Source organism: Pleurodeles waltl, unplaced genomic scaffold, assembly GCF_031143425.1.
Source record: "Pleurodeles waltl isolate 20211129_DDA unplaced genomic scaffold, aPleWal1.hap1.20221129 scaffold_125, whole genome shotgun sequence".
Lineage (NCBI taxonomy): Eukaryota > Metazoa > Chordata > Amphibia > Caudata > Salamandridae > Pleurodeles > Pleurodeles waltl.
Genome location: NW_027149831.1, coordinates 311,935 through 339,444, shown reverse-complemented (window position 1 = coordinate 339,444; position 27,510 = coordinate 311,935).

The window sequence follows — 27,510 nt, the reverse complement described above, 5'->3', positions numbered from 1 at the left end:
CAGCAATCCAGCTGTTCCTCTTCATGTGTGGATGCATTTCCTTGCTGTTGTAGTTATTGATTTCAAGTTTGATCCAAATTAGTGAGCTGAAGCTTTAGCTTGCTGTGCAGTTGCATATGTATGACAAGGTGCGGCTGCGGGACTCTTACTTCAAGATTTTGGATGTTTACAGATATTCTCACAGGCACAACCTAATTTAATGACAAAAACATGAAGTATGATCTGTCTGTCCAAGCATGTGTGTATGTATCCCTGGGTAACGTGATTGTGTTTCTTTGTCAGCTCCTCAACACCACAACATTTTCCCCATACACCATGCATCTAGGCACGTACCAGGGGTCAGACCATTAATTCTTCTAGCTGTTGGGCTCGGCAAGTCCTACTGCTGGTGCTTTAAAAGGTCAGGTGGGTGCACCACACAGACTGCCCATAGCTGATCACCCTCCTACGAAAGCTGCTCCTCAGTGTAGGCTCTCTTCCCTACCGTCCCTCCCCGAACCTTCTTCCTAGCTCCATCTGCGTAGATAAATATCTTTGTGCAGAGATCTGATCAGGCTGGTGGCTGAAGGATACCAACCTGCCCCAGCAGAAATATGCTGGTAAAGTTGCTGAGGCCAGTGGCGTAACACAACTTGGGGGGGATAGTAAAATACATTGATGATTCCCCCAACCCAGTGTGGAGCGATTGGGCCAGGGTCTGCCGCCTGTACACAGTGTACGATGTACTGAAGCTTGGGGGCATGGAGCGATGGGGGGTTGCGGGGCTATTGTTACATCACTGGCCAAGAGCTAAGGCATGTAACAGACTGAATTGGTGGTTGACTTCAGGGCAAATAAAAATAAATAAGTAGACGAGAAATCCAGCAAGAGCCACAACGGGCAAATGTTGTTGAAAGGCATTTGTTTTAGTAGGTCCTAGTAAAGATAATCATTAAGAGGTTGGTGGTATCCATTGTAAATAAGCAAATGTCCTGTTTTACCCACCTCTCAGTTCCCCTGCCTCATTTAGAGTTTGGAATATCATTGAATTTCCAGTGGCACATTCACCACAGGACTGCCAGCTCATAGAGAATCGCATAAGGATATTGTCAGGGCCTCTTGAATGATGTGTCAGGAGACTACTAAATTATGCTGCAGGGTTGTCTAAAGTGCATTGCATGTAAAGGCAAGCTATCTGTCACATTTTCTGATAGCATTACTTCATCATTTTGTAATTTTTACATATGGTAATACTGTCTCGGTAAAGATTTAATCTCATTAGTACCAGTTTAACAACCAAATATAAAAATAATCAAGAAAGATGAGCAGTTAACCTTTGTGCGGTCTAACTGATGGTGGTCAGGTGGCGGGGACTGCAGGTGGGAATTCAATGCATTGTCTACATATGTGTTAATGCATTTGTGTACATTATGTCCAAAATGTGCACATGTGCATACATACTTGTGAAATACATCTGTGCATGTACCGTCCAATTGCTGAACTCTCCATGAAAAGACTGGTGGAGAACAAGTATGGTCTATCGCTAGTCCATCTTCGAGATTAGGAAAGCACTGGAGGATTAGTTGGCAATTTGTTTTGCAAAATATCCTCTCAGATTCATTAGAAGATTTGGAAAGAGGTCTGCAAATATAATATGAAAGTCTTAAGAGGAGTACATGACGGCAGGATGAGGCTCTTTGCTGCATGCATGATTTTTTAAGGAGAAAATATTAAGCACAGCTAGTACAGGCATTTCTGTGGAGCACTAGAATATTACGCATCAGCTTAGTACACTTGGGCAGTCTCACATGAAGGCACAATTAGTCTCTTCTGCTTAAGGGGGGGGGGCTTATGTGTATTTCATCTCTCAAATTAACAATTCCTCTGGGAGGCCCCCTTCATCATTTGGCCCATCTATGATTAGATCATGGGACGTGCCTCTGTTCCACCCTTAAGTCCAAAAAAGCCCTTCCAAGGCCTTCAGAGTTTAAATTACCTGGGACATCCCTTACCTGTAGACACCATTTTGCCAACTTCCTTGCATTGATCCTTTCCAGTCAACCATCTTGTCCTAGGCATTAGCTTGTTCGCCCATATGTCTGTAATTACCCTTTTTTGTGTCTATCAAGCCTTGTTTCCCAATGTTGGTTTATGCCTCTGTGGATCAAATGCTTTCCTCTATCCCAGCAGGACATAGTGAGGTATCATGAGGCATGTAGCATCTCATACCCCAGAGAGCACACCCTCCACCTCGGTGCAAAACTCCTGTATTACATGCCAGACCCAATGGGAGTGCACCAGGTCCCTTGCGCAGTTCTCCATTTGAGACTCATGTTTGCCTGTTAGTGTCACATGCTCCAGCCTGTTCCTCATGTAGTTGGCCTTTTGAGGATTTGTCGTTTTATTAATCTGAAGTTACCACAAATTGAAACCTCCCCAGGGTGCTGCAGTGCCTCCTCTCAGTCCGGCTCTTCTAGTGCTCCTAAATCCTGCCTCATTTTCACTAAAATGCTGCAGATTCTTCAGGTCATTATTTATTAATGTTCCACAGATTTGGGATATTACCCCTTTATCTAGTTCACAGAGAGGAGCCTGTTCTGCAGTGGTCGTGCATCCGACACCTCCTGCAGTCCCTATACTCCCCAACCTAATCTGAATATATCCAGACAGTGCCCAGGGTGCAGAGGGATGGGTGACTGGATGCCCATGAGATGGGCATGTCCTGCTTTGGTGAGATATTGGGGATCTCATGTTGGTGACTGTATTGGAATTAAAATAAACCTGTGTCCCTGATCTTCAATCTTGGATAGCTCTGGATATTATAGATTTCTTTCAGTAGTAAGTATTTGTTGGTGTCAGTAATGGGTGGTTCATGGGTGGTTCATGGAAAGCCAAAGAGCCACTAGAATGATTCACAACAAAAGTAGGAAAACATTTAGGGTTTCTTTGCAAATGTTAGTCATTTGAGATGTCATTATTGATGTAAATGACCTTGTCATGAGTGAAGTAAGGAGGGAGGTCATGAGCACTGCATTGCAGCAGGATAGGTTTTAATGTTAGCTCAGGTAACTATAACTGCTGAATTTCACTGGTTTTGTACGAGTGAAATGTGAGCCTATATAACGTCCCTGGAAACTTTGATTTTTCAAGTGAATTTCTAGTTTTTTAAATTTTATTTCCTAACTATAATAGCCCTTTCACCTTTGTTTTTTTTAAGTGAATTTTTAAGTTTTTTAAATTGTATTTCCTAACTGTAACCACTAACCTCTGACAGTGAGTGTGTGAGTGAGTGCACACGTGTCTGAGTAGGTCTGGGAGTGAGTGTGAGAGTGTCTGAGTAGGTCTGTGAGTGGGTACATGAGTCTCTGAGCAGGTTTGTGAGTGAGTGCATGAGTTTCTGAATGGGTATGTGGGTGAGTACATGAGTCTCTGAGTGGGTCTGTGAGTGAGTGCGTGAGTCTCAGAGTGGGTCTGTGAGTGGGTAGAAGGGAAGGGGGCCGTGCACCCCCCTTCGAGGGACCTATTTTGGCCCCCGGGGACCCCATCCCCCAGGGCCTGGCTGTAGGAGGATGTCCCTCTACTTAGTGTGCAAAAACATGCACACTGTGCAGGGGGTCCAGACAACCACACGTTGGTGTACAGAGTTAAAAACTAGATCACCTAATGATCTCATTTTTATGGTAGCTCGGACGAGCAGTTAGGCTAATCTTGTGGAAGTGCAAAGCATTTGTTGTACTCATAGTATCACTAAAGCAAGACACATACTCAAAAGAATAACTCAAGACCATTTTACAAAAAATACTTCAGATTTTTATTAAATTTTTAAGATCAAGATCATCAAAATTGGTTAAGTACTTTATAAGTTATGAATTTTTAAAGTTTTAATAAAAATAGTCTTTTGTAATTATGCACCATAGGAATCAATGGATAAATACTTTAAAAATGCACATAAAATCAGGGAATGCGTTAACCATTGCCTCTTTTTGCAGGTATGTGGAGGTCGTCAATGGGCCCTATGGACCAGCTGGAGCAGTTTGGCGATTCCCGGTTTCATTGAGAGCAGTTGCAGAAAGTCATTGGAGCTGGTGTGTGGCCACTGCGGGGGACCACTTGGAATAGCACGGCACAGGCGGACTTAAAGGTAAGCCCAGTGGGTCCCCTTGGAGTGTTGAGGTTGCAAGGGGTGGGGGACTCTTAAGGCACACCTGGTTCTTCGGTGCAGGGCACAGGGTGGCTGGGTGCGGAGTGAATCGGTGACCCAGGAGCTTGTGCAATAGTGCCCTTAGAAGCAGGAAGAAGGTCTCTTTGAGGGCCGCTTACAGGTCAGCAAGGGCACGCTGGTGGGAGGCCCTGGTAGTTTCCCTATGCCTCTGGGTGTGTGCAACCGCTGCCACATTTGGGACAAGGCTTGTTCTCTGGGTTTCTGCCCTCTCACACTGGGTTCAAATCCTCACTTCTCTTGGTTCCTGGACACACTTTTGTAGGAGGCTGGCCCTCAATGTAGTGTATAAAGCTAGGCACACTGTGCAGAGGTAAAAACTATACCACCTAATGCTGTACTTTGTATGATAGCTTGGTCGAGCAGTTAGGCCAATCTTGGAGAAGTGCAAAGCATTTGTCGTACTCACCACATCAATCTTACAACTCACACACTCAAAGGAATAATTCGCGACCAATTTATAAAAATACTTCTGATAAAATTAGATAATTCTAATGCTTTATTTTGTGGTAGTATGGTAGGCTTATCAGAGGGTAGTGTTAAGCATTTGTTGTACACACACATGCAATAAATGAGGAACACACACTCAAAGCCTTAACTCCAGGCCAATAGTTTTTATATAGAAAAATATATTTTCTTAATTTATTTTATAACCACAAGATTCAAGATTTGAAGTAAATACATAAAATGCAAGGTACTCCACACAGGTAAGTTAAGAACTTTGAATTAGAGCAGTAACATACACAATTTCTTTTAAAATGGCAATAAGCTATTTTAAAAGTGGACAGTGCAAAAATCAACAGTTCCTGGGGGAGTTAAGTAATGGTTAGTTTTTCTGGTAAGTAAGGCACTTACAAGTTTACGTTCATGGGCATAGGCAGCTCACCGTTGGGGGTTCAAAGCAACCCCAAAGTTACCACACCAGCAGCATAGGGCCGGTCGGTTGCAAAGGTCAAAGAGGAGCTCAAAACACATAGGATCCTATGAAAAACAGGGATGCTCCGTTTCCAGTCTGCTAACAGCCAGCAACTCAGCTGGTTGTGGCAGGCTGGCAGAAACTGGTCAGCCTAGCACTACGAGTCGGACTAGTATTCAGGGGGCATCTCTAAGATGCCCTCTGGGTGGATTTTACAATAAATCACACACTGGCATCAGTGTGCATTTATTGTGCTGAGAAGTTTGATACCAAACTTCCCAGATTTCAGTGTAGCCTTTATGGAACTGTGGAGTTCCTGTTTGAGAAACTCCCACACCATATACTTTTTATGGCGACCCTGCACTTACAATGTCTAAGGTTTTGCTTAGACACTGTAGGGGCATAGTGCTCATGCACATATGCCCTCACCTATGGTATAGTGCACCCTGCCTTAGGGCTGTAAGGCCTGCTAGAGGGGTGACTTACCTATGCCACAGGCAGTGTGAGGGTGGCATAGCACTCTAAGGGGAGTGCCATGTCGACTTAGTCATTTTCTCCCCACCAGCACACACAAGCTGTGAGGCAGTGTGCCTGTGCTGAGTGAGGGGTTCCCATGGTGGCATAATACATGCTGCAGCCCTTAGAGACCTCCCATGGCATCAGGGCCCTTCGTGCCAGGGGTACCATTTACAAGGGACTTATCTGGGTGCCAGAGCTGTGCCAATTGTGGAAGCAAGGGTACAGTTTAGGGAAAGAACACTGGTGCTAGGTCCTGGTTAGCAGGGTCCCAGCACACTTTCAATCATAACTGGCATCAGCAAAAGGCAAAAAGTCAGGGGGTTACCATGCCAAGGAGGCATTTTCTTACAACAGTGTAAAGGCCTTTACACTTTGAGATTCAAAAGAAAGCTTTCTCTAGGAGATTGTTTGAATGGATCATGGACTTCTGTACGCCATTTCTTCTCTCAATCAATCAATCAGCACTGTCACCCACAGGGATGCTAAGGGTGCTATGTCTACATCGAACAGCCAAGTCTTGAGTTTCTTTTTTAAGTCTACCAGAGAGGATGGTTTTCAGAGGTGGGAGGACAGGTCGTTCCAGGCCTTGGCGGCGATGTAGGGGAAGGATCACCCCAGCTGTGGCTCCAATGGATGCAGAGGGTGTGTGCGCGGGCAAGTGAGAAGGAGTGCAGGTGTCTTGCGGATAGATGGTAGTTCATTTGATGGTTGATGTAGGACAGTCCTTGATCATGTAGAGCTTTGTAAGTACACATGAAGATCTTGAGCTTGCATCTTTTATGGATGGGAAGCTACTGTAGGTGTAGGTTTCTGAGGTGGGGAGGTGATGTGGGTCCACTTGGTGAGATCCGGGATGAGTCTAGCTGAAGAATTATGTATGGTCTGGAGTTTTCCAATGATCTGGCTGGAGATGCCGGCGTAGAGAGTATTGCCATAGTGGAGGTGACTGGTGACCAGGGTATGGGTGACGATCTGTCTGGTGTTGACTGGGATCCATCTGAAGATTCTGTGGAATTTCATGGTCAGTTCACTGTTGAGGATGATGCCTAGATTGCGTCCATGGTCTGTTGGTGTCATTGTGGATCTGTGTTCTGCTGGCCACCAGCTGTGCTTCCAAACATAGATATTCTTCCTAAAGATCAGTACTTCTGTCTTGTCGGAGTTGAGTTTGAGGCAGTTGCCTCTCATCCAGTTGGCTACATTGGGTGTGGCATCGCAGAAGTTGGTTGAAGTGGTACTCAGTGAGTCAGAGGATAAGTTGAGTTTCGTCTGCGAAATAGATTATGTTGAGGTCCTGGGATCTGACGATTGTCTGCGAGGTGAGTCATGTAGGTGTTGAACAAGGTGCGCCTGAGTACGCCGCATATGATGTCCTTGGGTTCTGAAGTTAAGGGAGGAAGTTGGGGGCTCTGTGTGCGTCCTGGTAGGAAGGACGCGATCCATTTGAGGGCATTTTGCTGTATGCTGATGTTGTGGACTCTGTTGTTGAGGATATGGGGGAGATGGTGTTGAATGCAGCAGAGAGGCAGAGGAGGATCATGCACATGGTCGGGGAGAGTTCTGATGTAATCTGTAGCAGCGATCAGAGCAGTCTTGGTGCAGTGGTTGGCACGGAATCCTGCTTGTTACGCGTCAAATGGGTGGGTTTGTTCCAGGTATTTAGGGAGCTGTTGGTTGATGGCTTACTTAAGTACTTTGGATGGGAATGGTAGTAGGTAAATTGATCAATAATTTTTTAGATCGCTGGGATCAGCAGAGGGTTTCCTTAGGAGGGGTCTGATCTCCATGTGATTCCATCTGTTCAGAAAGGTTGCTGTGCAGATGGAGGTGTTGCTGCTGGTTAGATGAGTGCTGATTGGTTTGGATTATAGGTTGAAGAGATGTGGGGGCAGGTGTTGGTGGGCACCCCAGACTGGATGGAAGACATGATGGTCGTGGTGGTCTGGGTGGTGATTATGTGGCTGATGTGCAGTGGTTGGTTGAGGCTGTTGAGATAGAGAGTAGTGGGTTGGGGGTCAAAACTGTTGTAGGTGGTGGAGATCTTGTTGTGGAAGTAGTCTGAGAGAGAGTTGTAGAGTTCTTGGGAGGGTTGGATTGTGTTTTCTCTGGTTGTCAGGTAGGAGAATTCCTGGAATATTTTGAAGAGTTCCTCTGTGTGGTTGGCCGCTGTCCTCTGCTTATTCTCTCCAAGTTATGAAGAGGATCAGGAATTAATATGTCCAAGTCATCCTTGTGACTCCAGATTGGGCCACAAAAGTGTGCTACCCTGACCTTCTAGTCATGAGCACCTGTCCTCCGTTTAGGTTACTGCAGCAGCAGGGCATGGTTTTACAACCAAACCTGTGCAATCTACACCTCCATGCAAAACTGTTGTAATGTTTGTTTTGTCTTTGTCCGAGTAAGGTCTTCTGGTAGCCACTGTTAAAGGTTATTTGTTGGCCCTTTCTGCTTTTTTGCATTTGCCAGACCAAACATCTTTTGGATTGCCTCAGTGGGACCTTAACTTGGTTGTGATATTCTTGCACACCTTTCAAACCAAAGCACAGTTGCTCTTTGCATCTTCTAACTCTCAAGACAGTTGTTCTCATTGTCTTCACTTCAGCTTGTAGCATGAGGGAGCGCCGGACTTTTTCAGTACAACTGGTATATGTCAACTTTTATCCAAACATTCTGGTACTGAGGACCCGAGGGGACGTTTTTTTTGTTTTTTACAAAGGTTGTGACTTCTTTTTACTTTGATTAATCCATCACTATCCCAGCAATCTGTGCCCTACCTCACCCCTCGAAGAAGGATGGAGATCCCATCTGTTGGACCAGGTAGAGCTTTATAAGAGTGTGATCATCTATTACTACTCTAGGGAAATTCGTTTGTGTAACTGAATCCCATAAAAGCTGTAAAACCACTCCAATCATGAATCCAAAACCATAACAATGAAGGTTCCTGCATATTATTGGCTCACTCAGCCACATTCCAGAAGGAACAGGTGTAAGAATTGCAGACGTTGTCCCAGATCCTGGCACTGAAGCCAGCATGTGCAGAAGCTAACCCTTCATGAGCTGCTCCAATGAAATCTAACCTAACGTTTTCATTAGGTATAGGCTTATCGCCCACCCCTGATATAGACACCATGGGCACACTCTCTGTGATTAAAGTCTATGCACACCTAGAAGGGAAACCATCAGGAAGTTTTTCCCTTTTAACGTTGCCTTGATTGCCATTGTGCTCTCTGCGTTGATCTGTGTTTGCAATCAACTTACAGCAGCAACCTTGAATCTTTGCACCACTTTCTTCATCGCTAATTAAGCAGCACGGTTCCCTTTACCGTGAATTCTGTATCCATTTTTGAGCCAGTTATAGCAGCAACCTTGAAGGTTTGCTCCACTCTCTTTTTACTGCCAAACAGCTTCGCAGCTCTCTTTAAAGTCAATGTCTTCTATTTTTGGGCTGTGGTATTCTGAACATGGACCAAAGGTCCTGGGCAGCCGCCTTTCCTCAAAGCTGTGTGGCTTTTGTCGATTTACCTTTGAAACTTTGAATCTGTTAATGTGCCAATGCATCAAATCCACTTGTAACTGTGTACTGAGAATGCCTAATCCTACACTATTAGAGTGGGACTGATAGATCAGCTTTCTGAAGGACAAGCAAGAGGGCATTAATCTGATTTATTTGACCAGGACAATCCACCAGCAAGTACTGCTTTGTGGTCACCATCTTCAAAAACTCCTCGCACATTAGTGCAAGCTGCAAAAGATTTTTGCTTAGTTGCAGGCTGCGCAGAGCTGGGGCGGTGGAACACGCTCTTACCTTCATGTATTGGTTACACATTCCAGGCTGCGCAGAGCTGGGTGGTGGAACACGCTCTTACCTTCATGTATTGGTAACACATTCCAGGCTGCGCAGAGCTGGGTGGTGGAACTTGTTCTCACTTTCATGTATGGGTAACACACTGAAAGCTGCGCAGAGCTGGCAGTGGAACATGCTCTTTCCTTCATATATGGGTAACAGTTTGTAGGCTGCGCAGAGCTGGGCAGTGGAACATGCGCTTACCTTCATGTATAGGTAACATTGCAGGCTGTGCAGAGCTGAGCAGTGTAACATGCTTTTACCTTCATATATGGGTAACACATTGCAGGCTGCGCAGAGCAAGGTGGTGGAACATGCCTGTACCTTCATGCATGGGTAACACATTGCAGGTTGCGCAGAGCAGGGCAGTGGAACATGCTCTTCCCTTCATGTATGGGTAACACATTGCAGAGCTGGGCGGTGGAACATGCTCTTACCTTGTTGTATGGGTAACACATTGCAGGCAGCACAGAGCTGGGGTTGTGGTGGAACACAGTCTTACTTTCATGTATGGGTAACACACTGAAAGCTGCGCAGAGCTGGCAGTGGAACATGCTCTTACCTTCATATATGGGTAACAGTTTGCAGGATGCGCAGAGCTCGGCAGTGAAACATGCTCTTATCTTCATATATGGGTAACAGTTTGCAGGATGCGCAGAGCTGGGCAGTGGAACATGCTCTTACCCTCATATATGGGTAACAGTTTGCAGGATGCGCAGAGCAGGGTGGTGGAACACACCTTTACCTTCATGTATAGGTAACACATTGCAGGCTGCGCAGAGCTGGGCGGTGGAAAATGATCTTACCTTCATATATGGGTAACAGTTTGCAGGCTGCCTAGAACAGGGCAGTGGAACAAGCTCTTACCTTCGTGTATAGGTAACATTGCAGGCTGCGCAGAGCTGGGCCGCCGCCACTGAGGCCTGCTCCAGGCAGACTCCTGCTCAACACAGACATAGGCCCTCATTCTGATTCTGGCGGGCGGCGGAGGCCGCCCGCCAGAATTCAGCCCTCCATAATACCGCTCCGCGGTCAAAAGACCGCGGAGGGTATTATGAGTTTTTCCCTGGGCTGGCGGGCGGTCTCCAAAAGACCGCCCGCCAGCCCAGGGAAAAACTCCCTTCCCACGAGGATGCCGTCTCGTAATCGAGCCGGCGGAGTGGGAAGGTGCGACGGGTGCTACTGCACCCGTCGCGTATTTCACTGTCTGCTACGCAGACAGTGAAATACTAGCGGGCCCTCTTATGGGGGCCCCTGCAGTGCCCATGCCATTGGCATGGGCACTGCAGGGGCCCCCAGGGGCCCCACGACAATCCTTACCGCCATCACAGGATGGCGGTAAGGATTGTCAGAATCCCCTCGGCGGCGCAGCGAGCTGCGCCGCCTTGGAGGATTCTTAGGGGCAGTGGAAAACCGGCGGGAGACCGCCGGTTTTCCCTTTCTGACCGCGGCCAAAGCGCCGCGGTCAGAATGCCCAAGGGAGCACCGCCGGCCTGTCGGCGGTGCTCCCGCCCCCGTTGGCCCTGGCGGTTCTCTACCGCCAGGGTCATAATGAGGCCCATAGTACTTTTCCTTCAAGGGGGACTGTGGATACTCATGTCCAGTAGGAGGGCACAGGCCCTGAGTGCGACACCAGTCTCAGGATACCACCCTTGAGATTGCTGCAGTGTGAGTGGAAGGAGGGTAACTACCATCTGAGGGTGTAGCCCCCATACCCATCTCTGAAAAACCTAAAAGGTGAGAGCGACCTCAGGAGGATGGGAGGGACTCCTTGCCAAACTCTGGCCTGGAGGTGGGGCATGCCCAGAGCCCCAGACTGGAAGCTCCACCTGGTAGTTGATGGCTACGGGCCTGGCCCATGCTGTTGACAGATGTCAGTGACCTCTGTTTGTTACCGTCTTTGTGGGTTGGGAACAGAAATCTGACTCAGGGCAGAATGGGTTGCATCACCGAATTGGCCACAGCGGTACCTCCTCCTTAGTGGAATCACAGATAAATCCTCACAGATGTCATCTGCAGATGGGGAGAAGGGTTCCACGTGGGCCAGTTCAGAAGCCAAAGAGGATGGTGACAGGGGTACAGATAGGTTCAAAGGGGCCTACAACAGACACGTGCCACTGCAGAAGAAAATTGTCCACATTCTATCGCCTGAGAGGGTATTGATTAGCCTAGCATAGCTTTTGGCTGGAGCAGAGTTACCTTTATGTTGAACCTTATTTTTGCTGGCTACAGAACTTTGTGCACTTTACCCTGCCAACCAGTAGTAAAGTGATTGTAAACTTCTTTTCAACTCAGTAAAATTGATTTACACCTGATTGGCTTGTTTAATTTCCCGTAAGTCCCTAGTATTTGGTACAAAGGTTACCCCTGGCCTATAAATTAAATGGTACCATTGGACTGCAGCACACTTTGTGCCATCCCCTGCAGTGGCCCTGTTAAGCAGGTCTCTGGACTTACCACTGTAGTGTGGCCATGCAGCTTTAAACTGCACATTCCACTCATCAAAATAACTCTTTTTGACAGCCCTAAGCTTTCCTTAGAAATATTAATAAGATCCTCCCTACTTAGGCGTCATTGCCCATAAGGCACAGTTCACCGTATTTAAAAGTAGGACATGTAAAGGTTTACTTTTCCACATGTCAGTACAATGAAAAAGGTCCAAAAGCTGTTATTATTGACAGTAGGAAAAGAGTGGGTTACATTGTGACATCCAATAATGCTAATTTCTGTTTGGAAGCAGATAGAAAAATAATGTAAGAACTCTTTTTAAGAGATATTCAAACTCAAATTCAGTGGTAAAAATCACATTTTATATATCTATTATGGAAAAGGTACTTTTAAAAAGTTTAGCCTTAGAAGATCCCTAGAGAATTGGGCCTGCTGTCTTTGCTACCCAGGACAAAGAAGTTGACTTCAAGGATTATAAAACTGACCTCTTGTTCAAGCTACAGGGATCCATCAAACGACAAGAAGTCTTTCTTCAACTGCCAACTTGATCTAGGGCAACTGGGCCTGGGCTGGCCTCTGCCTGACACCAACTAAGGCCCTCATTATGACAGTGGCGGTAAAAACCACCTACCACCATGGAGACGGCCGCCAAAACACTGTCGCCGGGGCAACCAGTAGGGCAGCACATCCAGCTTCATCTCTGTTTCCACAATCTGCTCTTGTATAAATTAAATCTTATCCATTTGCATCATCCTAAGGCTGTACCTTTAGCACGTGGTGCTCCGTGAGAGCCCTTTCTTTACTAAGTTACCCTGTGGACGCTGGTAAATCACCTCCTTGTCCATGTGCATCTTCCTAAAGCTGCACCTGTAGCATGTGGGTGCTCTGTGACTGCCCTTTCATTACTAAGTTACTCTGTGGACACTGGTAAATCACCTCATTTTCTGAAGTAAATACAATGAGATTTATTCAACAGAACTTTTAGTTGAATATCTGTGTGTGGTGAAATATGCTTTGATATGTTTTAAAGACAGCAAAGAAGAGATATCTTTTACAGCCAGATAACTATTGTGTATTCACAGTACATTGCATTTGCATTCAGTAATTTTGAATCTCTTTCCAATCAACAGGACCGACACCTTGAATGTACAAAATATTTATGTATAATGAAGATAATACTTGAAATCTGCAAAACAGCTGGAAGAAACAACAGGACCGACACCTTGAATGTACAAAATATTTATGTATAATGAAGATAATACTAGAAATCTGCAAAACAGCTGTAAGAAACAATGCGTAACAGTATCACGCTAAACATCAGTGCAGTCAAAAGCAGAGGAACCTGAACATAAACTGACAGATCCTGGAAGCAGTCAAGGGCAGTTCAGTGAAAGTCTGAGCTGTGCACCTCCATGCCACACGACTAAAGGAATGAACTCTAGAACATTAAGGCAACAGCACTGATCAACCACCAGCTTTGAATGGATGTGTATGAATTGGTTACAGCAGTGCTCTGCTTCCTAAAATGCTAACAGACCATCATTCAGTGCCCTAGGTGTATTGAATAGAATGACCCCTTGTGTTTCCAAGCACAAAGGAATCCCCATTGTATATAAACTCTGCTGGTGAATGCATGAACTTGAAATGTATGTGCTGCTTGTAAGCAAACAGTGAAAGTATGTGATATTGTTGAGACTTTCTTAGACCAGGAATGTCACTGAGTGCAGCATTCTGAATCACTTGAAAATGAGCTGTGTGATGCTGGAACCCTCACATACACAGTGTTCTCATAGCCCAACCTTGCGTAAAGGAAGGAATTCACCAATCAAATATGCAAGTCAGAAGAAAGAAAAATAAACCTCTTCAGTAGCCAAAGATGGCAAAAACTAATGCATCCACTGAATTAATTTCAACAAAGTGCTGAGTCCCTGCTGCAGACCATCATCTCCTCCACCTAGTAGTGTTAGTTTGGAACGAGGTAACTTTCAGAACTAAGAAGAAAAACTATTACTTGCTGCTAAAGAATACAATAAAATATAGAATTTACATAGCACAACTGTCACTCCCAGGGAAGCATCATGGTGCTGTGTGGGGAGACCATAGCTCTCGGAAGTGACAGCCTGGGGGGAACAAGATTAATGTATGAGTGACTGGGAAAGAGCTTCAGGGGCATTAAAAATCCAAGTCTTATGCTGTTTTCTGAAAAGTGCTTCCGATACCAGAATGAGCACAGCATACCTATGCCTACAGCGTTTCATCCATGCAGGCATGTTTCAAATTGAAGGTTTCGTGAACCGATGAGTCGATAGTCTCAGCACCTTTGACTAAAGAGAGACTTGTGATGGATAATAACTTGCAGATTCTGCACCTATAGGATAATTCTCAGGCACCAGTCTGGATCTGAAATATTCAAAGCTATCATATTGCTTGTAGGTGGCTCAGGCTTTGCATTTGCACCAGAAGTGACATCCAGTGACATCACCGATGACATATAGCGCTCACCCCGGCACAAGCACATCTGTTTCTTTTTTCTGTTCCTCTGGCGCAGATCCACCAACCACTTTTTCAAAGAGTCTTGCGTTTTCTCACAGAAATGTTTCCAACGAGTGCCGTACCATGACTCCTTCCAAGAGATAAGGGGTTGATGATCTTCATGTGATGTATCTTGTTAGACGGCATTTTCAATTTAACCACCTGCTGCTGCTTTCTGGTTTGCACCAGCACTTTGCAGATGACCCAGACCCCCTCTTGTCATCCTTTGAAACCATCGTATATACCTGAGAAGTATACGCAGCATCATATTGTTTGATGGCGATATTGCTGCCTGTTTGGTTTCTGCACTAGCACTTTTGTTTACTGCAACACTGTAACCTGTGTATGTCTAGTTATGCAACTTAAAAGCTTTTTTATTATGTATACTTTTTTAACAGTTGTAATGGTTTTAAATAACTGCATAAAATAAAACATATTAAAGGGGTCAAGCCCTGAACAGATTGTGAAGGACAGATGTCCATAATGGATCCTCACTGTCTCTGGGGCCTCAGTTCGGACCACGACTCCAGGTCCTGTGCCAGAGCAAGCACCCAAAGGCCATCAAGGACCATGAGACAAGGCTCTTCCTGGCCTGGGCTAGGAACGAGAGTCACAGTTGACACTGCTTCTGTTAACGCGTCCCTTTATGTCAATTTATACACATTAGGACTCGTTTTAGGCCGATGAATCTTTTGACCCAGTGGTGAGACACCGTAGAACGAGATAACTGATCAATATGTCAAGTAATATATCAATGATATTATCAACATATATCACCACAATATACTTTACTTTAGACATTGATTAAACTGTCGGCGCAACCATGACCTTTCAGTCACGAATAACCACACCTTTATTGAAGTTTTATGAATTTTATTCCCTATTGATTACAATCTAACAATAAGAGTATCAATCTCAAAACCAAGAAGCAAAAGAGCATAGTCACGATATGGCAACTGTGATGAGATTTCTACAATGCAAAGATCACAAACCTAAAAGCACCAATGTAAGATATACACAGATCAGAGTGCATAGAACATCATATACGTCTTAGTTCAGCATAGCACAAAGTCAGTCACGTCTGTTGCGTCAGTCAAGGTGAACGCCTAATCTAACCACTAATTAGCATCAGCATGTTGGACTTCATGCAAAACAATTTAGAACACTAATTTATGAAATATCTAATTAGGGTCTCTATCCAAAAATACAGCAGTTGGTACCTAGAAAGGAAAAGCAGATTGACAAATTACGATAGCAATTGTCATAATTACCCTCCTCGGAATGAGTCAGCATACAGGATCCGTCTTCATCTTCAGGACATCAGTTAGATCACCGTCAATCTATTTCGTCTAAGGGACAGGGGACACTTCCCTCATAAGGAGGAAAAGTGTAATGGGGCAGTCTATGGATGAGGTAATTCAATTGTCACCCCATGATAATTTATAACTCTTTGATTGGTCTTTATAATTGACTTTTTCATAGGTGGCACATCCAGGGTTACTTCATCCTTTGGCACGCTCTTCAGGTCAAAAGTTCTCTTTTCCATGGTTGACTGTCCTTGAGCGTTTCAAATATTGTTGCAAAAAAGTATAAAACGTATACTAAAGCGGCTAGCATGCGGATGAGAAGAAACCTAACTTACAATATAAAACAAAGAAAACATGCTGGGTCATGGCCTTTTGCGAATCATCACACTGGAAAAACAGAAAAATATGCTTTAATATGAGAGCTACACAGCTAAGTTTTCGGCTCACGCTAACTTAAGGCCTATGAGTTTTAATATAAATGCAATCTTCGTAGGTGTTAGCATATTCAATTAATCATGATGCAAGCAATTATTTCTTATAATCGACCTTAATATATGTGTACAATAATAACTCCACACTTATAAGTATGTTTAGAATACATCCAAGCGAATCATATTTTATGATTATTAATGCAGCATTGTTAAGTATAAGCATTTCACATCTAATGTATATAATATTTAAACTACGCTCTCTCACTTCCAACCTCGCCCCAGGTCACAGCCGCTCTACTATTCCGGTGGAACGAGGGGAAAGCACAACAAGCATTGCAATAGAGGAGTCACCTCGATGTCCTCCGACTCCCCTGGAACTAGAGTTAGTTGTCATAGAAGTGGTTCCTTCTCCGAGCTGCCCCGCTTCGGTGACATCACTGGACCTGGCCCAGAAGTGTTTCGACCTCCACCGAGTCTGTCCCCGAACTTCCTGGAACCTTTAGTGCCGGGGCCCTCTCTCCCAGCAGTTATGACACCTGCCTTCCCCAAGTTCCAGGCTCCAGTTTCTGATCTGGCAAAATTTCTTAATGGCATGCGCTCAATCTTTGCGTGGCATTCCTTCAAGCCTAAGCATTGTACGCCCTCCTATGTTTATGTCCTTGGCTTTGACGCCATTATTCACCATCCCATCTGGAGCAACGCCGACTTGTCCATCTGTCAATCCAGCTTTTAGACACTTCACGTTTCCGCCACCTATTGCATGGCCCACCCCTCCACCCCCGATGCTGCCACTACTCCCACTTCCAGTGCCAATCGTTGAAATTGTGCCTCCGACTAAGTCACAGAAGGAAGCACAAAGAGTGTTGGAGGAAAAAAGGTACAGAAATTAGATCCATGACCTATTCAGATCGGGTTCAGGTCCTTTAAATTTATACATTTTGAGCATCAATGACCAGGGATAAGAGATTGCAGGCCTGCCTTCTGCAAGCGGATTCAACACCACTCTAGAGATGGAAATGGACATTCCACCTGGGCTGCCCACACAGGAAGTGCTGTCCTTCTGTTTGGTGATGAATGAGGCAGCTGACCTGGTAGCTGAGGTCCAGAACTCCCTATAGTCAAAGTTAAAACTAATGTCTTTATGGAGGTCCTCCTGCAGGTGGTGCCTACTGCTGAGCTGTTACTGCTTTTCGGTGATGCCAGATCTAGTCCTGGTGGCCTGGGAGAAACCAACTTCTGCCCCAACAGTCAACAGGCTCATGTTACTCTGACACTGGAGACCCTCCATTTCTCTCTTCCCATACCTCATCTGAAAGCTTAGTTATCTAGGCGTTGTGGTCATCTGTACAGTTGGCTAGGAGCTTTTCAACAGTTCTCTCAGACAGAGAATGTAAGCGCCTGGGGCAAATTGCTTATTCAACAGAAAGCATGGCATTGAAGTTCTTAAATACAAACTCCTTTGCGAGATGGGATATGGCTCAGATGGTTGTGCCTCACATCACAGAGGAAATGTGCGTACACTTCCAAGAGGAGGTCCTGGATGGTCAGAACTCATCATGCCACTTAATAAAATCTGGACTGGACACTGCTGATTTAATAGCCGGAACCATGGGTGCTTCTATCTCTATCCGTAGACACACCTTTGTTATGCACTTTTGCCTTCTAATCCTAATGTCGAGGCCAACCTCCTGGACCTCCTGTTTGACAGGGCATGACTGTTTGGATTTAGAGGTTCAGGGTCAGATAATCCGGAGCCCGCTTTGTGGGACTTCAATTGCCACCTCCTACACCAATTTTACACATTTTCACGACTGTTGAAGGAATTCTCCTTTCGCCAACTTCGACCTTACCAGCTCCAAACCCAGCACTAGCAAAACCGCTGGTCAAACAGTATAGGGGCCGAGCCAGAGAAAAGGGCTGTGAATCCATCCAGCAAACCTCCTCTTTCTTCTCCTCTTCCCTTACACTAGCAGGAAAGAAAATCTAGTCGCTTATCCTAACCCACTTGCAGTGTCTGGTATTGTCCTCCTTAGTCTTGGCATTGAAGGCTGATACTTCGGATCAGTGGGTCCTGCAAATCATAGGACTAGGCTACACCCTGTTATTCCTCCAGGCTCCATCACCACCCCTGTAGGAGGCTGGCCTGGTTTGTAGTGGGTACCTAAGGTACTTACACTTTATACCAGGTTCAGTTATCCCATATTAGTTAAATGTAGGCAGTATCTAGAAGCAAGGCTCTCTAGAGGTAGCTGTGGATGGACAGCCAAGCCTTATCTAGGAGACATGCAAATCTCAAGCAATACTACTGTAGTCACACAGGGAAAATAGTCAGTGTTACAAAAATAACAGTACTTTATTTTGGTGCCACAAATGCCATAAATACCATGGAGACTATACTCCCTTAGGAGGTAAGTAATACACAAATTATATACAATAGTATGCAGAAATAAGCATGAAAATAGTTAGAAAACAGTGTGTTAGAAATGGGGTCTTTAGTTGGCAGTCAGGTTAACCCCTGTCCAAGAAAGGACCCTCACTCTAGTCAGGGTAAATCACACACAATCTAAATTATCCTGTGCCCACCCTCTGGTAGCTTGGCACTGAGCAGTCAGGCTTAACTTAGAAGGCAATGTGTAAAGTAATTGTGCAATAAATCATACAATAACACCATGTAGCACCACAAAAATACACCACACAGTGTTTAGAAAAATATATTTTTATCTTGATAAATGCAGGTCAAAACGATCAGATGCAATACGTAAATGTAGAGATATCACTGAAAAGTGATATAGAGTGTCTTGAGTATTTTTAAAGCAAACAAAGTCTCTTTCAAGCACAAAGTACGTGGTTCGCATGAAAAATCTCCGCAAAGGGCCGCAGAGGAGGAGAAGCGTTGAAACAAAGGGGTGTGCGTCGATTTCTCAGGCCGCACACAGCGATGGAGCGTTTAGTTTCCACACAGGGACGGCTGTGTGTCGATTTCTGGCGCTCGGTCGTGGATCCTCTTCGGGTTGCGGGGTTTTCAGACGCCCCGCGGACAGTGTGGGGATTTCCTGCGCTGGCAGGACGAAGTCACAGGAGCTGCGTCGATCCGGTGGGCGTTGCGTCAAATTTTCTACTTCACAACAGGCGCTGTGTCGATTCCTCTTTGGAAGTCAGGCTGTGTCGTTCCGGCTCGGCTATGCGTCGATCCACTGGGCCGTGCGTGCAATTTCCGGTCACCACGCTGGCACTGCGTCGATCTTCTTGTTGCAAAGTCAGACTGCGTCATTCCGATTTGGCGTGTGGTGAAATTTTCACCATGGTGCAGGCTGTGCGTCGTTTCTGGCAGGCTGTGCGTTGAATTTCGTCACACAAGGAGTCCTTCTTGAAGAGATAAAGGGCCTCATTACAACATTGGTGGGCGGCTACGGCCGCCTGCCAAGCTGTAACCGCCGTGCGGCCGCCAATGCAGCCGCACTCCTGTGGTGCCCATTTGGACATCCCCGCTGGGCCGGCGGGCGGAAACCAAGTTTCCACCCGCCGCCGGCCCAGCGGGGATGTAGCCCGCAACATAGGAGCCGGCTCCAAATGGAGCCGGCGGTGTTGCGGCCATGCGACGGGTGCAGTTGCACCCGTCGCGCTTTTCACTGTCTGCACAGCAGACAGTGAAAAGCCGCATGGGGCCCTGTCAGGGGGCCCCTGACCTGCCCATGCCAGTGGCATGGGCAGTGCAGGGGCCCCCAGGGGCCCCACCACTCCCCGTACCGCCAGCCTTTTCCTGGCGGTGCAGACCGCCAGGAAAAGGCTGGCAGTCGGGGACTCGTAATCCCCTGGCCAGCGCTGCCCTGGCGGATTACAACCGCCGGGGCCATTGTAGCGGAAAACCGCCGGCCCCGGCGGTGTGACCGCGGCGCTACCACTGCGGTAAAAATATGCCGGGAGGCACCGCCAGCCTGTTGGCGGTGCTCCCGTCGTTTTGGCCCTGGTGTTGTAATACCGCCAGGGTCATAATGACCACCAAAGTCTTTTTGGTCCTGAGACTTCAGGGAACAGGAGGCAAGCTCTATCCAAGCCCTTGGAGAGCATTTCTTCACTACAGCCAGAGAGCAGCAAGGCAGCAGGGCAACAGCAAGGCAGCAGTCCTTCACAGAAAGCAGTAAGGTGAGCCCTTAAGGCAGCCAGGCAGTTCTTGGCAGGATGCAGGTTCTGGTTACAAGTTTCTTCTCCAGGAAGTGTCTGAGTTGGAAGGGGCCGAGGCCCTGTTTATATACCCATTGGTGCCTTTGAAGTGGGGGAGGCTTCAAAGAGTGTCTTAGAAGTGCACCAGGTCCCCTTTCAGTCCAATACTGTCTGCCAGCGTCCCAGTAGGGGGTGTAGCAAGTCCTTTGTGTGAGAGCAGGCTCTCCACCCTCCCAGCCCAGGAAGATCCATTCAAAATGCAGATGTATGCAAGTGAGGCTGAGTATCCTGTGTTTGGGGTGTATCTTAGTGAATGCACAAGCAGCTGTCAACTAAACCCAGCCAGACATGGATTGTAAGGCACGGAAAGATTTAAGTGCAGAGAAATGCTCACTTTCTAAAAGTGGCATTTCTAAAATAGTAATATTAAATCCAACCTCACCAGTCAGCTAATTTTATATCACCATTCTGGCCATACCAGATATATGACCTTCCTACCCCTTTCAGATCAGCAGCTACCACTCAAAGAATGTATGAGGGCAGCTGCAATGTTAGCCTATGAAGGCAGCAGGCCTCACAGCAGTGTAAAACGAATTTAGGAGTTTTACACTACCAGGACATGTAAACTACATAGGTACATGTTCTGCCTTTTGCCTACACAGCACCCTGACCTATGGGTTACCTAGGGCATACCTTAGGGGTGTCTTACATGTAGAAAAAGGGGAGTTGTAGGCTTGGCAAGTACTTTTAAATGCCAAGTCGAATTGGCAGTGAAACTGCACACACAGGCCTTGCAATGGCAGGCCTGAGACAAGGTTAAGGGGCTACTTAAGTGTGGCACAATCAGTCCTGCAGGCCCACTAGTAGCATTTAATCTACAGGCCCTGGGCACATATAGTGCACTCTACAAGCGACTTAAAAGTAAATTAAGTAGTCCAATTTGGTATGATCTAATGTTACCATGTTTAAAGGGAGAGAGCATATGCACTTTAGCACTGGTTAGCAGTGGTAAAGTGTGCAGAGTCTAAAAAACAGCAAAAACAGTATCCAAAAAGTGGAGGTAGGCAGGCAAAAAGTTAGGGGTGACTACCCTGAGGCTGTCAGGTTTAACACAGTGCAATTGGTGAAATCACAATAGTTAGAAATTGGCCTAGGGGGAACACAAACCATATACTAAGAAAGTGGGATGTGAATGTCGGTTTCCCACCTAGGCAAGTGTAGTGTGTAGAGCGGCGCTGGGAGTATTAGAAAACACCAAAGGTAAGTAATAGAACCCACCCAGTGCCCAGGAAAGCAAGGGTAAATCACAATAATTTCATAGAACAATCAAAGTACAATCAATCAAAGTACACGAGAAAGAAGATTATGCAAGAACCAGAAGAGACTGCAAGATACCAACAGTGGATTCCTGGACCTGAAGAACTGTGGAAGAAGGGGACCAAGTCGAAGAAGCACAGAAGAGTCCAGGGAGAACAGGAGCCCCTGCTAACCCGGACAAAGGTGCAAAAGAATAACCACCGGTGGAGAACTACAGTCAGTACTGCACCCAAGAAGACGGATGCAGGTTTTTGATTGGTGCAGATGATGTCCCACGCCAGATGGAAGATTGCAGTATAGTTTGCGTCACTAGATTCTGCCAACAAGCCTTGGCACACGAAAAGCTTGCGGTCAGCGTAAAATGGCGCTGCCTGAGGGACCTAGTGGACTCTACCCAGGAGGGAGAGTCAGAGGGGGCTCTCAGCAACTCACAGAGCCCACAGAAGACCAGGTAGCATGCACATGAGTCCCACAGCACAGAGTCAAAAGCGGTGCAAAAGGAGGCCCACGCAGCACTACAACAAAGGATCCCACGCCGCCGGACAACCACTCAGGAAGATTTGCAGCACAGGACAGAGTGCTGGGGGCCAGAGATGCACGGTGCATGAAGAACTTCATGGAAGGATGCCGACAAGCCTTGGCAACTGCAAAACAAGTGGTGCACGGGGTACTGTGTTACATGGGGAGGCAAGCCTTTATCTCCACCAAAGTTAGACAGTAGGACGTCAGGACTGTCGGGATCACTTCAGTCCACCACCCGTGATGCAGGATCGACACAACTTGCCAGGAGAGGGGACCTACGCAGCCGGTCGTCGTTGCAGAGCGGTATCTGAGAAGCAGGGGAGTGTCTCCTTCACTCCAAGGGAGATTCCTGCTGGAGTTTTGCAGTCCAAATCTGAAGAACCACCCAAGAGAGAGGGTGGTGATGGACAGGGGATTAGTCACTCCCCTTTCCTTTGTCCAGTTTCGCGCCAGAGCAGGGACTGGAGGTCCCTGAACCAGTTTAGGCTGGATTATGCAAGGAGGGCACCAAATGTGCCCTTCAAAGCATTTCCAGTGGATTGGAGAGGCTGCCCCCCCAAGCCTGTAACACCTATTTCCAAAGGGAGAGGGTGTAACAACCTGCCTTCCTGGACTTGAGCTTCTCAAGCAACAGGAGGGCTGAGAGGTGGCAGCAGCTGGGGCTTCCTGGAAATCCTCAGAAGGCTGGAATGGCAATACTGGGGATCCTCTAAGTAGCCCACAGAGTGCATGGAATCATACAACCAATACTTGCAAAAGTCTTGGGGTATGATTCCAACATCTTTGATACCAAACATGCCTATGTTCAGAGTTACCATTATGTAGATGGACATAGGTATTGACCCATATCCAGTACACGTGTAAAATGGAGTCCCGCACTCACGAAGTCCGGGCAATTGGTCCTGGAGATTGTGGGGGCACCTCTGCTAGTGCAAGGGTGCCCTCACATACAGGTACTCTGCACCCTGCCCTCAGGATGGAAGGCCTGCTATAGGGGTGACTTATAAGTGACATGGTACAGTGTACATAGCAGTGAAAGAGTTCATGCACCTTTTCACGAAGGCTGCAATGGCAGTCCTGCAGAAGCCTTTGCAAGGGCTCCCTATGGGTGGCAAAAGAAATGCTGCAGCCCATATAGATCCCCTGAAACCCCAATGCCCTGGGTTCCTAGGTTCCATATACTAGGGACTTATAAGGGGGCACCAGTATGCCAATTTTGGGTGAAATACTGGGTTACCAGTATGCAAAAATAAAACTTAGAGAGAGAGCATAATCACTGGGGTCCTGGTTAGCAGGATCCCAGAGAACACAGTGAAGAACACTGACATCAGGCAGAAAATGAGGGTAGCTGTAGGAAAGTAGCCTCTTTCTAGCATGGTTACCCCCACTTTTGGCCTGTTTGTGAGTGTGTGTCAGTGTGTTTTTACTGTGTCACTGGGATCCTGCTAGCCAGGACCCCAGTGCTTCTAGTTTATGGCCTAATGTGTATGCCTGTGTAGTGCCTAACTGGGTCACTGAGGCTCTGCCAACCAGAACCTCAGTGCTTATGCTCTCTCTGCTTTTAAATTTGTCACTGTAGGCCAGTGACTTCATTCACCAATTTCAATTGGCATACTGGACCGCCCCCCTTAAAAGTCCCTAGTATATGGTACCTTGGTACCCAGGGCATTGTGGTTCCAGGAGATCCATATGGGCTGCAGCATTTATTTTGCCACCCATAGGGAGCTCAGACAAACCCTTACACAGGACTGCCACTGCAGCCTGCGTGAAATAGTGCACACACTATTTCACAGCCATTTTCACTGCACTTAAGTAACTTATAAGTCACCTATATGTCTAACCTTCACTTGCTGAAGGATAGGTGCAAAGTTACTAAGTGTGAGGGCACCCTTGGACTAGCAAAGGTGCCCCCACATAGTTCAGGGCCATTTCCACGAACTTTGTGAGTGTGGGGACACCATTACATGCGTGCACTACATATAGGCCAATACCTATATGTAGCTTCACAATGGTAACTCCAAATATGGCCATGTAACATGTCTAAGATCATGGAATGGTCTCCCCATTCCAAATCTGGTATTGGGGGGCCTATTCCATGCATCCTGGGGGCTCTACCATGGTAACCCCAGTACTGCGAAACCAGCTCTCTGAGGATTGCACTGCAGCTACAGCTGCTGCAATGCCACAGACAGGGTTCTGCCCTCCTGGGGTCTGGGCAGCCCAGTCCCAGGAAGGCAGAATATATAATTTCCTCTGATAAAGGGTGTTACACCCTCTCCCTTTGGAAATAGGTTTTAATGGCTGGGGAGGAGTAGCCTCCCCCAGCCTCTGCAAAATACTTTGAAGGGCACAGATGGTGCCCTCCTTGCATAAGCCAGTCTACACCGGTTCAGGGAACCCCCAGTCCCTGCTCTGGCACGAAATTGGACAAAGGAAAAGGGAGTGACCAACCCCCTGTCCATCACCACCCCAGGGGTGGTGCCCTGGGCTCCTCCAGTGTGTCCCAGACCTCTGCCATCTTGAATCCAGAGGTGTGAGGGCAAATGGAGGCCTCTGAGTGGACAGTATGCCAGCAGGTGACGTAAGAGACCCCTCCTGATAGGTGCTTACCTCACAAGGTGGCCAATCCTTTTCTGAGGGCTATTTAGGGTCTCTCCTGTGGGCATTTCCTCAGATAACAACTTGCAAGAATTCACCAGAGTTCCTCTGCACCTCTCTTTTCAACTTCTGCCAAGGATCGACCGCTGACTGCTCCAGGGCGCCTGCAAAACTACAACAAAGTAGCAAGAAGACTACCAGCGACATTGTACCGCCTAATCCTCCCGGCTTTCTCAACTGTTTCCTGGTGGTGCATGCTCTGAGGGCTGTGTGCCTTCACCCTGCACTGGAAGCCACGAAGAAATTTCCCGTGGGTTGACGGAATCTTCCCCCTGCTCGAGCAGGCACCAAACTTCAGCGTCACCGGTACTCTGGGACCCCTCTCATCCTGACGAGTGTGGCCCCTAGACTGTCCAATGGTCCACTGTCCAAATTTGGAGGAGGTAAGTCCTTGCCTTCCCTCTCCAGACACTAATCCTGTGCACCGCGTGAACTGCAGCTGCCAGGGCTTCTGTGCACTTTTGCAAGGAATTCTTTGCGCACAGCCTAGCCCAGGTCCCCAGCACTCCGACCAGCTTGGTGGGACCCTCTTTTGTAGGGTTGAGACGACAGCTGTGCTCAGTTTTCATGAACACGTGTTCAAGTACTTCTGTGGGTGCTGCCTTCTTGTGCGTGGGCGCTGTGTGTTGATGAGGGCCCCCTCTGTCTCCTCTCCCAAGTGGCGACATCCTGGTCCTTCCTGGGCCCAGGCAGCACCCTTTTTCTTCAACTGTGACCTTTGCAGCTAGCAAGTCTTGTTAGCGGTCTTTCTCCAAAGAAACAACGCTGCATCCTCCAGCACTCTGTGGGACATCTTCTGCCCAAAGGAGAAGTTCCTAGAACCTTTTGTTGTTGCAGAATCTTCAGCTTCTTCCATCCAGAGGCAGCCATTTTGCACCTTCATCTGGGGTTTAGTGGGCTCCTGCCCCCCACCCCCTGGACACTTTTGTAACCCTTGGACTTGGACCCCTTCCTTTGCAGGTCCTCAGGTCCAGGAATCCGTCTTCAGCGCTTTGCAGTCTGTTGTGGTCTTTGCAGAATCCTCTATCACGAGTTTAGGGGCAGATGTAGGAAGCGTTTTGCATGGTGCAAACAGCGAGTTTCGCAGTTTGCGCCATGCAAAACGCACATCGCAATGCTCATTCCCATTTTGCGAGTCGGTAACCTCGTTACCGACTCGCAAAATGGGAATGCGACTCGCAAATAGGAAGGCGTGTTCCCCTTCCTATTTGCGATTCGCATTGCAATGTAAAATTGCTTTTTGACCGCGAATGCGGTTGCAAAGCAATTCGCAGTTAGCACTCACTTGGGACCCCTTCCCCTTTGTGAAGGGCTCTAAAAACATTTTTGCAGAGCAGGCAGTGGACCACTGCCTGCTCTGAAAAAATGAAACAAAAATGTTTCATTTTTTCGGGTGTATTGCAACTCGTTTTCCTTTAAGGAAAACGGGCTGCAATACAAAAAAAAAAACTGCTTTATTTACAAGCAGTCACAGACATGGTGGTCTGCTGTCTCCAGCAGGTCACCATCCCTGTGAGTGCTGCGAATCACAAGGGGGTCGCAAATTGCGACCCACCTCATTGATATTAATGAGGTGGGTCTTTGCGACCCCCTATAGCGATTTGCAGGTGGTGTCAGGGACACGATGCTGCATCTGGGTTTGCAACTCACAGATTGCGAGTCGCTCAGACTCTCAATTTGCGAGTCGCAAATCCAAACATACGTACATCTGGCCCTTAGTTTGTTTCTGGGGGAGTAGTAGCACTTTACTCCTACTTTTCAGAGTCTTGGGGTGGGGTACCATGGACACCCTTAGTGTTTTCCTACACTCCCAGCGACCCTCTACACACTACACTAGCCTAGGGGTCCATTTGTGGTTTGCATTCCACTTTCAGAGAATATGGTTTGTGTTGCCCCTAGGCCTATTGCATCCTATTGTATTCTACAGTGTTTGCACTACTTTTCTAACTGTTTACTTACCTGATTTTGGTTTGTGTGTATATTTTGTGTATTTTACTTACCTCCTAAGGGAGTATATTTTCTGAGATATGTTTGGCACATTGTCACTAAAATAAAGTACCTTTATTTCAAGTAACTCTTAGTATTGTATTTCTTATGATTGTGAGAAGGTAGCCTCTTTCTAGCCTTGTTAGCCCCACTTTTGGCCTGTTTGTGAGTGTATGTCAGGATGTTTGTCACTGTTTTCACTGGCTCACTGGGACCCTGATAGCCAGGCCTCAGTGCTCATAGTGAAAACACTATGTTTTCAGTATGTTTGTTATGTGTCACTGGGATCCTGCTGGTCAGGACCCCAGTGCTCATAGGTTTGTGGCCTATATGTATGTGTCACTGGGACCCTGTCACACAGGGCCCCAGTGCTCATAGGTGTGCATGTATATGTTCCCTGTGTGGTGCCTAACTGTCTCACTGAGGCTCTGCTAACCAGAACCTCAGTGGTTATGCTCTCTCATTACTTTTAAATTGTCACTAACAGGCTAGTAACCATTTTTACCAATTTACATTGGCTTACTGGAACACCCTTATAATTCCCTAGTATATGGTACTGAGGTACCCAGGGTATTGGGGTTCCAGGATGTAGGAGGCTGGACTGGCTTGTAGTGAGTACCAAGGGGTACTTGCACCTTGCACCAGGCCCAGTTATCCCTTATTAGTGTATA